The sequence below is a fragment of the Cupressus sempervirens genome, chromosome 4 (genome assembly GCF_028749045.1).
Source record: "Cupressus sempervirens isolate cs-2001-9-10 chromosome 4, ASM2874904v1, whole genome shotgun sequence".
NCBI lineage: Eukaryota > Viridiplantae > Streptophyta > Pinopsida > Cupressales > Cupressaceae > Cupressus > Cupressus sempervirens.
In genome coordinates, this window is record NC_143121.1 from 773,030,533 (window position 1) to 773,047,058 (window position 16,526).

General features: G+C 35.9%; 1 pseudogene across 1 annotated transcript; it reads right to left on the reverse strand.

Annotated features, from left to right (window-relative positions):
- Positions 1-6,471: 6,471 nt before the first annotated feature.
- On the reverse strand, positions 6,472-12,292 carry LOC149563661 (small ribosomal subunit protein uS3c pseudogene; annotated as a pseudogene). Its single transcript, XR_016364278.1, has 2 exons — positions 11,658-12,292; positions 6,472-6,666 (listed from the first exon to the last, which is right to left on the reverse strand). The product of XR_016364278.1 is annotated as a small ribosomal subunit protein uS3c pseudogene (transcript).
- Positions 12,293-16,526: the final 4,234 nt, after the last annotated feature.

Consider the following 16,526-nt stretch of genomic DNA (forward strand, 5'->3'; position numbering starts at 1 on the left):
TCACAACTTTTATTGTCTTTCACACTGTCGCTACGGTTTATTCCTTAGCATTTTCTCATATTGTGATCACAGGAAAAGGTTTAGTTATATTATTTCATTGTTGTTGCCTTAACACTAGATTACCTGTAACCACCAATGACTATGCAATTGTTTCATATTTGAATGCTTTGGTTACTTTCGTAACTTCACCACTTTGATTCCAAGTTAACTTTAACTGCTTGCAAAATTGCAACAACTTATACTTAACCATTATGTCAACCTTTCACACCATCGCAACTTGAAATCCATTGATCTGGTATTCATTTGACGATCTAAATTTAATCTCTAAGCCATTTGACTTGTCAACTTTGCAACATAGACACAAAAATTAAATAAAAGCTCTTGACTGGATTTCAAAAAAGGTCAAACCACCTTTGATCAGGTTCTTTCACCATTATTTAAGTAGATTGAGCATTCTTGAACATTTTTGTTGTCTCTTCTGCATTTGATTGAAAATCCACCTTCATGGGCCAAAACCCACTGAGGAGAAGGTAAATTGAAAATTCCTGTAGAAGTTTAAAAATAAAGAATGGGAATTTGAAAATCATCCTTGAATATCTACATTATGTCATCCTTGGGAATTTGAAAATCATCCTTGAATATCAGGTAAGTACTAAATTTACCCATTATGAGACATCAATTTAGGATAACCCACCCAGTTCATTAAAAGAAAAGGCAAATGAGGGAAACTTGATAAAGATCTCCTAGCTTAAGGAAAACTAGACTTAGACTCACCATAAGAAAAACAAAAGAATACCTCTTTTGACTTGATATCTAAAGTTCACTTGTTTTATCATGGGAAGAACAAAAGTGGGGGCAACAAAGTACATTTACATTAAAATAATTATGTTATTAGTTTTACACATAGGATGGAAGATACATCGATAGATGTTATTGTTGAGTTTTAGTTATCATTTAACCACATGCATTGATTTTCCCTCCCAACTATAGACAATCCACAATTGTCTCCCTTGAGCATTGTTGCTTCTCAGATATAGCAAATTGTAACTATATTTCTCATTTCCAAGAAAGGAAGATTTACCCTTCCTTTATATCTATTGGTGGTGCCCCTTCACCAAGGGTTGCCACTCTTCCAAGGTGTCCCATTATAAATTGATTAGTATACAACTCATATAATCATATTATCACAATAATTATCTTGTTATCACAAGCTTTATGTTATCTAAGTCGGCTTGAAGGAATTTGCCCATAGCTACAATAATATTAATAGTTAAGATTGATTTTATTAATAGTATCTTTGAGTTGGAAATTTATAAATTGTAGTCTCAAGACTTTGAGGTAAATGAGAAGGAACCCCATCTTTTCACCCATAAGAATGTCTTGCATGGACTCAAGCAAGCACCAAGAGCTTGGTATGTTTGAGATAGATGAATATTTACAAGTATGAGCTTCACCAACGATGAAGTAGATCCTAATTTTTATTATATAATTTGATGGGATTGTTTGTGTTAATTTGTTGTCGTGTAGATGACTTGTTTATTACAAGAATAAGAAAACTCATCATAGGGTGCAACACAGATTTAATAGTCAAGTTTGAGAGGAACAATGACATTATACATTACTTCTGAAGTTTAAAAGTTCAACAATAACAAGGGAGATTTATTGTTAGGGTAACTTGTTACAAGCTAGGGATTTTGTTGCACCAAAAGATCGACCTGTTAATGTCTGATACAACCACCACACTTATAGAACACAGGAGGTAGTTAAGTCATGTCACAAATCTCGAAGGGGAATGTTGGCTGTTAGTCCAACAATCCCCCCCCCCCCTTTAGCGTTACCCGAGGAGATTCAAACCTATGACCAAGCTCTAATACCACTTGTTACAAGCTAGGGTTGTCGCTGCACCAAAATGTTGATTTTTTAATGTCTAATACAACCACTAGACTTATAGAACACATGAGGTGGTTCAGCCATGTCATGAATCTTGAAGGGGAATGTTGGCAGTTAGTCCAACATAACTATGATGGAGGATTACAAACTTATGGCCACACCTATTATCTCAGTGTAAAAAAGAGTGATGGTATCAAATTTAAAGTTGGCAAATTTCATGTACAAGCAATTGATAGCTTCCTTAATGGGATTGGTCAACATGGACTAGATATGTGTTTTGTAGTTAACACCTTGAGCTGATAAACTATGGAACCAAGGTAGGAGCAATGTGTAGCAAAAAAACATGTGCTTAAATATTTGATGCACGAGCATCCTAGTTTCCTGCTCATTTATGTGGAGGTGCTCAATTACTTCCTTGGCCCTACTCGGTAATTGTTGGCTTAGTGGTTTCACTTTGTCTTCTTTCATCAAGTTTGCTTGACTTGGCTTGGTGCATATGTTTGTCGAGTGATCCTTTTCTTCTTTCACCGAGCATGTCTGGTGATGCTTCTCTGAGTTTGTTCAGTGATGCTTGATTTCTTTGTTCACCAAGTTGTTTGTTTGTTTCTTCTTTGAGATCCGGTCTATGTATTTAATTTGTGAGCTAGATTCAATGTATGAGATCGATCATTGAGAAGCATGTGGACCTACTTTTGGGTCATTTCTTTCTCCAATGCAGATCTAGAATCTTTTGTAAGTCATTTTAGCAAGTATAAATAGGGGTATCGTGTCTCAGGTTCGGCGAGAGAAAAGGTAGAAGAAAGTAGTGAGTTTTTGGATCGTAGATTGTGCATGATGTATGAGAGATACATTTTGTAATTGAATCTTTCTATTTGGTCACAACCAAGAAGACCTTATAACTTGGGATGTATGAATTAAATTGTTGAATCAATAAATATTTGTTGTTTCTCTCCTTTTGGCATTGTCTCTTCGTTATTGTTTTTGTTGTGTTAACTCAATGAGTTTGCATGGTAACAAGTGAGCCTTTAGCCCTAGTTATTATCCTCCCTTGCTTAAGGTGGTATCAGAGTGGATTTTGTCCTTGTGGAGTTTGGGATCATGGAGAACCCTAGTTGGATTACTTGTAGGGTGGTAGATCTGAGTTCTGACCTACAACTTCTAGAAGGTTATGATCTTGCTTGAACTTGTTGTCAAGCTAGTTCGAGGTAGAGGAAATGTAGAAAATGTGATCATGGAAATGTTGAGGCAAGTTGCAACCAGATTAGATGGTGTTGAGATTGCCCAAAGGAGAGGAGTACATCTTGATGATGTTAGTGATGATGAAGCAGTGGTGGCACCTAATCTAGAACATGAAGTAGAAGTAGATGAAGAAATGCTTTTAAGGGTTTTGTCCAGGGAAAATTCTAAACCTCTTGTTGAAGTTGCTAGTTATGATGGGAAATCGGATACCAATGCCTTGTTGGACTGATCTCTGAGATGGAGAAGTTCTTTGAGTGTGAAGGAACCCCTGATAATAGGCAAGTAAAAATAGCAATCACCAAGTTGAAGGGTCATGCTCTGCTTTGGTGGCAACATTTGCAAACAGATAGACAAAGAAGAGGAAAAGAGAAGATCAAAACTTGGCTGAAGATGGTAGGTAAACCGAAGAAGTTCCTCACTGTAGATTACGAGGTTAATTTGTTGAGGAGAATGCAGAACTTGAGGTGGAAAGATATGACTATGAAGGCTTATACTGAGGAGTTCTACAAGTTAGATATCAGATTTGAACACGTGGATGATGATGTTGAGAAAGTTGTTAGATACCAGAATGGATTGAGGGTTGTGAATTATGTAAAGATGGATATTGTGGAAGAAGCATACCGGTATGCTTTAAAGGCTTAAAAGGTTCTGACAAAGAGGAAGAGGAGGAAGATTTCAAAGAGGTAGAGGCAAAACTTATGGAGAAAATAAGAGATCTGATGGTAGAGTACAAGATGAAGGCAAAAGTGAATGGAAAGATGAGGATAAAGGTAAGACCGATTGGAAGGGTGGTAGTTCACACCAAAGAAGAGGTAGTTCTTACAAAGGTAGTTACAACAAAGAAGGATTTCGTGGAACCTATTTTAAGTGTGGTAAAGAGAGTCATAGAGCCTTTGAATGTACTCATTAAGAAAGAAGGCTAGGAATAATAGAAAAAATGCCTTGGCTTAAGAAGAAACTTTGAATCCACCTAATGAACTTGAAAATGGAAGAAATTTGATGACGAGGAGAAACCTTGTGGAATGAGAAAGGCGATGAGGAACCCTTTTTAATAAGAAGTTTGTCCAGGATCATATGCAAGATTGCAGATAAATGTTCCAAGTTAATCATTAACGATGGCTATTAGGTAACTTGGCATTAGAGGAATTGGTTAACAAGTTGTAGTTGCAGAGGTTGAAACATCCTAAACCATATCATATTGCTTGGATTAGTAATGAGCATAAATTATTGGTAAGTGAACAATGCCTTGTGAATTTCAAGATTGGGAGATACTATGATGAAGTCCTGTGTAATATCATGTCCATGGATTGTTGTCATATTATTTTGGGTAGACCTTGGCAGTATGATAGACAAGCAATGCATGATGAAAGATTGAATCAGTATACCATTTGGGCTAATGTGAAGAGACAAGTATTGTTACCTTTGACATAGAAAATTGATAAGGATCATTGTACAATAGCTAGGGTCTGCCTAGTAAATGTATATCAGTTTGTTAGAGATGTGAAGACACAAAATGTTTTCTTTGTTGTAGTTCCTAATACACCCGAGTGATGACAATGTTGATCAAGTTCCAATAGAAGTTGAAGAGCTACTCTTCGAGTACAAGGAGATTATTTTAGAGAATGTACCTAATGGTTTACCACTAGTATGAAGTGTAAGTCATTGCATGGAATTAATTACTGGAGCTAGTTTTTCGAACAAAGCACCTTATAGATTGATACAAATTGAGATTGAAGAACTTAATAGGCAAGTACATGAATTGTTGGAGAAAGGTTTGATCAGAGAGAGTTTAGGTCCATGTGCATTACTTGTTGTATTGGCCCCTAAAATGATTGGAGAATGGAGAATGCGTACAAATTCCAAAGCAATAAATAAGATCACAGTGAAGTATATGTTCCTATGTCAACGATAGATGATATAATGGATTGTTTAAGTGGAGCAAGATATTTTACCAAGATTGATTTGAAGAGTGGCTACCATTGGATTAGAATTGGACAAGGTGATGAATGGAAGACTATTTTCAAAACAAAAGGTTTGTATAAGTGGTTGGTTATGCCTTTTGGTTTAACTAATGCACTGAGTACTATTATAAAGTTGATGGATGAGGTTTTGAAGGAATTCATGGGTAAGTTTGTGATTGTCTACCTTGATGATATTTTGATATTTAGTAAGTCTAGAGAAGAACAATTTTTGCATATTAAGCAAGTGTTGGAGAGATTGAAAGAAGAGGAGTTGTTGATCAATTTGAAGACATGTTCATTCATGAAAGAGGAGATTGTGTACCTTTATTTTGTGATTTTTGTTGATGGGTTGAAGATGGATCGTGAGAAAGTCAAAACAATTTTTGATTGGTCTACACTTGAGAATGTTGGTGAAGTTAGATCATTTCATGGGTTGGCAAATTTTATAAGAAGTTCCCCAGAAATTTGAGGCAATTTGTAATGCTATGACTGAAACAATGAGAGCAGATAAAAAGGAATTCAAACGGACACATGGTGCTAATAATAGTTTTGAGACTTTGAAAAAGAAGGTTGTTGAATCAGGCATAACTTTAAGAAACCCCCTCCCCGAAAAATATATACATCTGCGGCAAATCCAACATTAGTTTTAGGGGGAAAAGATTAGTTTCTATTGGAAAATGTTTTTTCAACATTAGGAAAAGTTTAATTTTAGATGCGATTTTTCTTTGATCTTTAAAAAATTTCATAAAATCAAAGGTGATTTTGTCCTTTCTGATAGAAAATATATATTGTATAAGGCAATTTTCCTGTGTACTTGTTGCCCCACTTTTCACAATCTACAAATTTTGCAAAGTGGAAAGTGAACTAATGTCATGTTTTGTCAATGTCTGGTCAATAGGTCTTTCTTATTTAGATGTTGAGTTTCTCCATCGGGTTTTCATCTTTTTCCTTCTCCAGTGTCACATATAGCTTGGGTGGGTAATTCTTGATTATCATGAGTCTTAGGGGTAATTTAGAGCCATACTCGATGGAGATTCTCGAATTGTGCTACATCATTTGAATTTATTGCAACTCATTTAGTCTAGAGATAGAGAAAAGCGATCGACGAAAAATCAAGTTCCGGCTTCTCCTTAGCAGGGTTTTCGCACCCCAAAGGTGAAATTCCACAAAGGCTAGCAAATGCTATTGGCGAGCTTTATTGAAGTAAGGTGAATCATGTTATGCAAAGATCATTCAAATGATGTTATGTTTTTACAACGAGAATCATTTTGAAGTCCAAAAAATGATCGGAATAACGATTGGCAGAAAATCAAGAAAGAGCTTCTCCGTGGCGGACTCCAAAGTCAAAAGTCAATTTTTCGAAGAGGTGTATGTAAAGGAATTAAGAGAGCCATGGGTCCCACGTCTCACTTGCAAAGTCGATTTCGTGTTTTTTCGAAGGCTTAAAATAAAGTGAATAGGGCATAAGAAGTAAAACAATGGGCCTGAGCAGAAAACAAAGTTTCTTCTTCTCCATAGCGGGTTTTCGCACATAGAAGGTGAAACTCCGCAGCAATCCATAAATGCTACCTGTAGGCTGAAACAAGGAAAGGTAAGCCATATTATGGTCAAATCATTCAGAATTATCATGTTTTCATAGCGGAAATTACTCAGAACTTATTAAGATGATCAAGATAAACATCGTCGGAAATCTCAAAAGTAGCTGCTCCTTTGGCGGACTTCGACCCAAGAGGTAAATTTTCCGCAAAGGCCTAAATAGAAAGGTAAAGTCACCAGCGGGCCCCATTTGTCGCTCGCGAAGCCTCTTTTATGTTTTTCGAAGGTTGTTAGTAAAGTGCTTAAGGTAGAAAGGTAAAAGCAGAAGCTTAAGAGGAAAATCGGAAATCTGCTTCTCCGCTGCGGGTTTTCTACCCTCGAAGGTCATTTTTCACATTTGAACAAAAATCATTTTTGCAACCGTTGATTGTAGATTATTTTGGGCAAGTAAATAGAAGCAAATCAGTGAATTGATAAGGCTTTTGCAAGCAGAATTGAGTTAAGCGGATTTTGCCCTAGGGAGTTCTCCATTCTTGTTTTTTTGAAAGATGGATGAAATGGAAAGTAAACCAGTAATTAATGAGAGTTACCGTTGAGCCAACGAAAATAGTGAAAAGAAAAAGATAAATCCGTTAGAACCTTTACATCCACCAATCCAATAGATTCACCCTTAATTTCGCTCGTGCAGTGCAATTTATGAAATTCAATGGGCAAATCTAGGGTTATTTTATAAAAAGGGAAGTAACAAATTTTCAAACTACCATTTCACTGTTATACTGTTGTACTGGATAGTGCTTTCAAGTAATTTTCAAAGTTACAGAGTTTGCTTCTTGTATCATCTGTAATTGTTTGAATTTTTGCTATCACACATCAAATAAAATGGCAACAAGATTCCGGGTTTTGATGGATTGGGTGGAATTAAGTCAGCATGGTTGACTATCACAGATACTTCACTCCGTTTTTATGATATGCAAGATTTTCAAAGGAGATTAAGAGCAGAGCCAATTCATCCCTTAACGGAAAAACTTTGGGGAAGTGGATTAGTGGAAGTAGCTGGGTTCCCTATAGCAGTACAAGCTCCAAAGTTGATTTTGGAATGCATCAATCATTACAACCTGGATACAAAGCAGATTCTATTGCCTGACCAAACAGTGCTAATTTCAATTGATCGACAAGCAGTGGTGAATTACTTGCGGATTCCAAAATGGGAGGAGTTCTTTGATTTAACGATGAGTGGAGCCATGTCTGAGTACTCTTTGAAGAAGATGGTTTGGAGGAGGGAGATCATGCAGTCTTGGTTTCAAAAGCCAAGGGGAGCTAAGAGTAAAGTCCCTAAAACTCTTTTCGGCACAGACCTCAAACCAGAAATTGTTGACATTTTGGTTCTGTTGCATCGACTCAAAGGCGAGGTAGAAGCTTTTAATTTTGTAGAGCAGTACTTCTTTTTGGTGCAATTTATTTGCTCAGACATATAGTATATTGACTGGGTGTATGAGGTCAGTGAGCATCTTTCTAGGGTTCTCAGTGCAGCCAAGTTTAATAATTCATTTTATATGTCCTCTTTCTTGATGTACATGTTGGCTTCCCTTCAATTGTGGCCGAGACTCCCTAGAATTGAGAATTTTACTGATAATGTAAAAAGTTATGAGTTTTATCCATGCTTGCAATTACAGAATAGTTATGCAGAATACATTTGGGTAAATGATGCATTCACCATGAGGATTTGCAGGGAGCTCCAAGGGTGTCTTGAGCGAAGATTTAGTCCAGAAGCAATGGCGACCATCAGTCAATTTGGCAGTTATTTCATTCAATTCTCATCATTTTCTTATTTGTGTCTTGCAGCATTTGATGGATTTCCACTGAAGTTGCCCAAGTATCCAGATGATATGATTGTGCTTGTGGAGATAGTGAGGCAAGCAATCCAAGTGAACGTGTTGAGCGCCAGCTTGAGGAAGAAAGGGTATGAATTCCCTATAAAAGTTGGAGCATATAGTTGTGAAACCAGATCAGATGCAAAGAATATACTCAAAGCATTTGAGAGTAAATACAAATTAGAAGAGTATGAAGCAATAAGGCCCCTGTTTGATCCTAATGGATATGCCAGAGATGTGCTCCAAATTGGAAGCGTAATCAAACATGTGACAACCATGGAGGATTATTGGGCAAATTGTAAAAACAAACTGGAGAGTCAAGATTGTGCCTTTGCCAGATTTACAATTGATCAGGTAAAGACATATGGTATAAATTTAGATGTGGAGGGATTGGAAGATGATGGTCAAAATATGTACAATAATACATATTTGACTAAGTTGAGGAATACTCCCATTAGTTTCGAACCATATGTTGACATAGAAGAAGACTTCGATGTCATGATGACAAGAATTATCAAAAGGACTGGGAAGTGGGTTGAGTGGACAGCTAAGAAAAGCTGGAGCAAGAGCAAAACTACTCAAGCTTCTCCAGCTGCAGCTACTCCCACTTCATCTCAAAGTGCCACACCCAGTGCTACTACTGCACCTGCTCAAGGCCCAGCTCAATCTGCAGGCGGAGGTGATCAACCCTCGAAGAAGAATGTTCCAATAGCCCCAACCTGTCAAGGTGGATCACTACCAGTCATTGGAGCTCAAGCTGAAGCTGAAAAAGAAATGAAAGAACAGAAAGATGGATCTCCTGCTCTAGTCTCACCTCCACATGTCACTCCAACTCCATCTCCTCATGTCGCCCCTGTCTTATCCCCTCATCATAGCCCTACTCCATCTGTAAGTGCTTCTGTTCTTAAGCCCGCTGGTTCTCCTATTCAAATAGTAGAGATCGGAGATGATAAAAGTAGTAGTAGCGAATCCACTGAGTCTGATGAAGTTGCAAAGAAAAATCAAGAAGAGGAGAAAGCTCCAGGTTCATCTAGGCTTCTTTCTCGAGATCCAAAGACCTCCTTTTCCACAACTATAGCAACAATGACTCCGGTGAAGAAGAAAATGTTCAGCATTGAATCACTTAGAACAGCCTCCAAAGTGATTAGTACAGAGTCTTTGCTCGAAGATACTTTGGAGAAGAAGAGGAAAAGAAAAGATGAAAGTTTTCCTTCAAAGGATGTTGTATCTCAAGCAGTTCACTCAGGATCTACCATAGTAAAAGCTAAAAAGTAGAAGGCCTTGTCAATATTGGGACAAGATCCAGAAACAGGGCACTTAACTATGGAGGTAGCAAAACCAAAGAAGGCAGGGAGAATCAAAGATATGACGCCAGAGGACTTCACTCTACATTCAATTGATCTCGAGGAAGCTAGGCATGATACAAAAGTGGGCCTATGGAGATCAAGTACCGAGGTGATAGAAGAACAATTGGAGAACCTCAAATTGTCAAAAATCAAAATGAAAGCAGAGATTGAAGAATTGAAAAGATTTATCAGGAAACTAGTTGTTCCATTGGCAACCATTACTGGCGTACCTGCTACTGAGAACCCTACTGCAGAAGAAGTGCAAGTCTTCATCTCACAGCTCCAAAAAGATAGACATTTTGGCCAGATTGGAAAAGAATGGATTGAGAAGCTCAGTATAGATGGAGCCGTTCTGATTGATCAAATTGGAAATGTTATCATTCGGTTAGAAGTTGAGAAGGATAATATCACTTCTAATCACAACACTTTGGCCGCAAAAAGGGCAAGGTGTGACGAATGCATTTCTCTCCTAAATATGGTCATCCAAATGAAGGCAAAAGAGGTAGTTGAAGCGAATATTTTGAAGAAAGGAACTGAGCCTTTGTTCGAATGGCTTCAAAACATGCAGTTCAAGCAGGAGATGATTCAAGAGGTAGAGGAAGGACTCAAGGAAACAAAGGAAAGAGTAAAGAAGATCCAAGACAGAGCATTTGAGCTCATGCGAGGATTACACACTGATCCACAAAACAGTGGGCAAGGAAAGGCTCTCATTGGGTTGGAAGTAATGAAAAATAACTTCTCCACATACTTGAGTAATCTATCTGGGATGACTTCAAGCGGTCCAAACAGAGTGGTAGAGTTGTAGACACTTGGTGGATACGTACATGTGGCGTCCGAAGAGTTGACAATTCAACTAAATGCAATAAAGGAGTTGGCTCGAGAGCATTCAAAGTGGCTCTTAAGATTCACCAATGTACATGTGCCTAGTCACGAAGAAATGATTCCAATTATAGTGGTTGCCAGAACATATAGGGAAAAAATTGAAAAAGGAAAGAAATCTAAGTGATTTATTTAAACTCCCTCTTCATTTCCTGATATAAATTTTGCAAATTTTGTAATTTGACAAACTAGCATCTTGCCATTTGTCATATTCAGAAGATGAACCGATTGAAATTCCTATTGTAACGGTCATCTCTCAACCCTATATGTATGAAGTTAAATGATTAATGAAAGGTCGGAAAAATTTTGGTGTGAAGTACTATTTGTTGCGGAGACAATTGAATGGCACTTCGTTTCAATCATTTTTCGTTCTAGTAGGTATTGTGATTAGTTAGTATTTCCTTTCTGTGTTATAGAGAACTGAGGAAGAACAGAGTTTCATTTCCCCTGTTTTACAGAACGCGAATGAATGTAATAAGTACTGTTACAATTCATTTGATGAAAGGATGTTGTTAGTTTCTCTTTTTCCAATTAATCAGTTGTAATTTAGATTTGATTTTCAACTTATTTTAGTTTTGTGCGAGTGGATTTATGAATTCATAAGAAATGTGGATGCATGAATCCGTTTTAGAATTGTGAAGTATTCTTGCTTGAATTAAGTTCTAGTTAGGCTTAATTTGGTTTACCTCTTCTGCTCTCGGGTTAAGAGCATACCCCACATTAGTCTTAGGAATAAAACATAATTCATTGAATATCATTTACATAGGGAGCTGTACCTAAATTCAGATGGAAACTAGATATTCTTAGAAATGGTTTCCCAACTGTTGTGTAAAGTTGTTCCTCGTTATAAGTTTGGGCACATAAAAAGAGGAAAAGAAGAAGGAAAATCTGTTTACCAACAGTACTGGAACACACACACACACACACACATATACTTTTCGGGCTCTCTCAATTCCGTTAAGATGCCCTTTAATTTTTATTTTAACACCTTCGACAGTTGCCTTTTCAGCTAGTTGAATAGCTTTTTTCATTATTTTTATTATTTCAACTCTCTCCTTTAGTTGTAGAGCAATATATTTTGCAAGAATTTTGGGTTCTCTGTAAGGTGTATCCACCTTTTCTATAGAAATGACAAGTTCTTTGTTTATAGAATTAAGCATACTTTGTACAAGCATTTTTTGTACTTCCTTTCTTAATTCCTTCATTTTTTCTTTTTTTCTTGGTGCTTTTTTTCAATAAAAAAATCGACAAATGCAATATATATATTTACCAAAATCAATTCGGTCTATTTCAGAATCTCTATACGTGTAATTCCTCCATAACTAGAATTGATAGAACTTTTGATAGGTTTTACCAAATTTTCAATGCAATTATATATTCTCTCATCTTCTTGTAGATCTTCGGAATAATCCCTTTCTTCAAACCAAAGGGAATAATGGTTTTGAGTAAAACCAAGTCTAAAACCAAGTGGATTTATTTTGTTTCCCATACATTTTTTTTTAGTACTTTAAGTAGTAGTATATTTGTGGCATAAATGGATCATCTATTTGGATATTTTGTTTCTATTTAATGTTTCGTTGTACTATTATGTAATCGTGAGTTGAATTACAAAAATCCAATGATGTATGGGTAAAAGCACAAACCTGTGTCACCCTTTGTGATATCCTTCAGTGTTTCGGTTGGAAGGCTTTCGGCCGGAACTATTCTAGCCGAACATACGTGGCAGTTTCGCGCGCCTACGTGGCTCGTACCGTTCCGACCGAAACTCGTTCGGCCAAAACTGTTATGGCCGAAACCCCAAGCCGCAATAAAACTGTTGTAAACCTCTTGCGGCTATCATTGTCACTGTTGCAGTTCCTAGATTTCTGGAGAGCGGGTCAAGTGTTTCGACCATAATTGGTTAGTGGTTTTTTCCTCCCCTTTTTTAATAGTTTTTAAACGTATTTTTTGATTAATAGATGTTAATTGTACTTAAAGTAGTTGTTTTTGACCTATTTTGTGAGTGAAATACTTAAAATTGTTTATTTTTTAATATGTTTAAATTATTTTAATTATTTTAGATTGTTTTAGAATGGTATTTAAATTAATTTGTTAGCAAAAATGTAGTTAAACATGAGATAAAAACGTAGAAAAACATTAGTTAAAAGTGTAGAAAAACATTAGGTTAAAATATAGAAAAACATGAGGTTAAAATGTCAAAAAAATTAGTTAAAAAATATAGAAAAATATTAGTAAAAAATGTAGCAAACCTTTAGGGGACATTGTTCAGTTTCTAACATAACCTAATGGATCTAGAGGTGAAACAATAATATCTTATGGTGAAATTATTTTTGGCATTAAATACACCTTCTAACATAACCCTATATTAACTACAATCATAACCCATACCACATTCTAACCATAACATAGGCCCTCTACTAACCGAATGAACCACACTTAGATATTGATGATGTTCATTTTAACAACTAGTTATTGTTAGGTAATAATGAGTCTTACATTACCAAACAACACATTAAGATCAGTTAAATGATATGTTTTTACGTACGTTATCCATGTATCTATGTCTTAAGGGGACAGAGGAGTCGTAATAGGTCATACTATTTTTTAGAGGTTCTAATAAGTCTTAATATGTATTATTAGGATATAATAGGTCTTATTAGGTAATGATGATTCTTACATTACCAAATGACACATAACGACCTCATGATACATTTCTAGGTATTTTTATCCATATATATGTTAAGAGGACCTAGGGACTCCTACTAGGTCATTACATTTGTTATAGGTTCTAATAGGTATTCATATGTTTACTAGCACATAATAGGTATTGTCAGGTAATAATGAGTCTTACATTACCAAACAACACATTAAGATCACTTATGTTGCATTTTTCAGTACGTTATCCATACATGTGTGTCTTAAGGGGACATAGGAGTCGTAATAGGTCATACTATTTTTTATAGGTTCTAATAAGTCTTAATATGTATTATTAGGATATAATAGGTCTTATTAGGTAATGATGATTCTTACATTACCAAATGACACATAACGACCTCTTATTATACATTTCTAGGTATTTTTATCCATATATATGTTAAGGGGACCTAGGGACTCCTACTAGGCCATTACGTCTGTTATAGGTTGTAATAGGTATTCATATGTTTACTAGCACATAATAGGTATTGTAAGGTAATAATGAGTCTTACATTACCAAACAACACATTAAGATCACTTATGTCAACTGCATTTTTCAGTACGTTATCCATACATGTGTGTGTTAAAGGGACATAGGAGTCGTAATAGGTCATACTATTTTTTATAGGTTCTAATAAGTCTTAATATGTATTATTAAGATATAATAGGTCTTATTAGGTAATGATGATTCTTACATTACCAAATGACACATAACGACCTCTAATGATATATTTCTAGGTATTTTTATCCATATATATGTTAAGGGGACCTAGGGACTCCTACTAGGTCATTATGTCTGTTATAGGTTGTAATAGGTATTCATATGTTTACTAGCACATAATAGACTGACCTTACTATCAACCTTAATAAAACTATATCCCATTTACTTTATTAACATTCTTAACTCTAATTCAAACTACTAAATTAAGTCATGGGTTCTAAATTGTAAACTAACATTTGCTAACTAAACTCATTTACTTATCTAGTAACAAATTTTTCTATCCCTATGTCCTAACTCTCATCTACACTCCCCATAATCATCAAAGCATTTACATCAAAATCTAGATTTTAGTCAAGAATTTTATTTTTTTATTGCATGTATACATGTGTACACTTAGTTATCATTTAATCAAGAAATTTTATTTTATTTTTATTGCATATACATGTACATGTACGAATATTTATTTTTCACATTTGCATGAGCACGTTACAATGTACATTAGATATGGTCTCTAAGATAATTTGTTTTAAAATACATATGTATGTTACATGATTGAATTTAGCACCATACATTTAATGTTGTGTATTTATATGTACATGTGTTTCAAATTAAATTTAACTTTTAATTATTTTAATTTAAATACACTTGTATGTTTATATTTGTATATATATGCATGTGCAGATCTCTAGATATTTATCACTCTTGTAGCTTCACATTCATATCCTCATATTTATTTTCATATATACATTATGGCATCCAGTTCTGGGGATCGTGCTCTTGCATCCTCAGGGGATGCCAGTGTTCGTGGTGGGGGTCAGAGTGTTGAGTCTGGTACAGCACGTAGATCGACCTCCTCCACTCATGATAGACAGCAGTTATTTAGAGATACAATTGCGAGATTATCTCGTGCTATGCAGGTTTTGGATACCTCACTTTCCTCTTCTACCACCCTACCTAATAGGGAGAAGGTCACAGCGATGCGAGAGGAGTTATTTTGTATGATTCAGACAGTTGAATCATACAACCCTTTTGATGATATGAGCATTGAGACATTTTATTCTTCTTTATCTCACAGTGTCACTGGCACTATGAAGTACACACAAATTGACACTAAGGTTTCCACCGGCATGGTGAAATCCATGTTTCCATCTTATACAGATCGTCGTAGAGTCAAAGGCTACTCTGCGACGAAGTGTACTGATCCACTCGTCACACCATTGATGTATCCTCGTTGGTTGGCTACTCATCATAGATGGCCACAGAAGGATGAGCTCCCTCTATATTTTTGCAAACAATTGTTTGCAGAATTTCATTTACACTATGATGTTGACTATACAGATTATCTAGGGCATGTTGGGCAAGGTCAGGGGAGACTTTCTAATAGATTTAGACCCGCAGACACTCCTGCGACCGTTAACAAACGGGCAATGGTGGGTCCAAACCTTTTGGTTATGCCGAGAAGTCCACAGATGGCTACTACAGGTGAGAGTGTTCCTGATGACACAATTAGGACACAAATTTTTTCGAGCATCGCCACCGTCACCACATAGTTACACGAGATTTCTTCTTATCGATGTGGTAGATATATGCTATGGTCTCAAGGTACCGCTCCCACAAATGCATCATCTAGCACACCTGTTGATGATGATTATGGAGTTGCAGACATACCTTCTCCTATAGACATTTCTACAGTCTTAGAGGTGGATGCATTGCATCATTTGGCATCATATTTAGCATCTGATCTTTTAGATGCATATCGAGCATTATCTACACTCTCAAGGATTCCACTTCATGACATGAGCTCTCAGATTAGACAATTTTGTCACGTACAACAGTCCCAGAGGATTCACAAAGGTAGGAGGACATTCTTGCACCTTCTATTGCTCCTACTGCTACACAGGCCCAGGCTATAGCACCAGCCCCAGCTACTCAGGACCCTACAACACCCCCCCTACTTAGGATCTCAGTGCCATACAGCCTGTTCTATTTACTTCCATGCTTTCAGATCAGGGTTGCACTATTGACTTGGATGCTGATACTGTTTTTTCATTACATGATTCAAATATTAGTCAGATCGGCAGAGCATTACATAATGCTATGGTAAATATCTCTATATGTTTAGACTTATTTTTATTATAGTAAATAATATGTCTATATGTTTAAATTAATGTATATGTGTGTGTTTGTGTATGTGTTATAGGGTTTGAGTGATAGTATGTTACGTTTTGTTGATCTACAGACACCGACAAATCCTACATGTCATGAGTCCCAGGTATGTTACAATATATATATATATATATATATATATATATATATATATATATATATATATATATATATATATATATATATATATATATATATATATATATATATATATATATATATA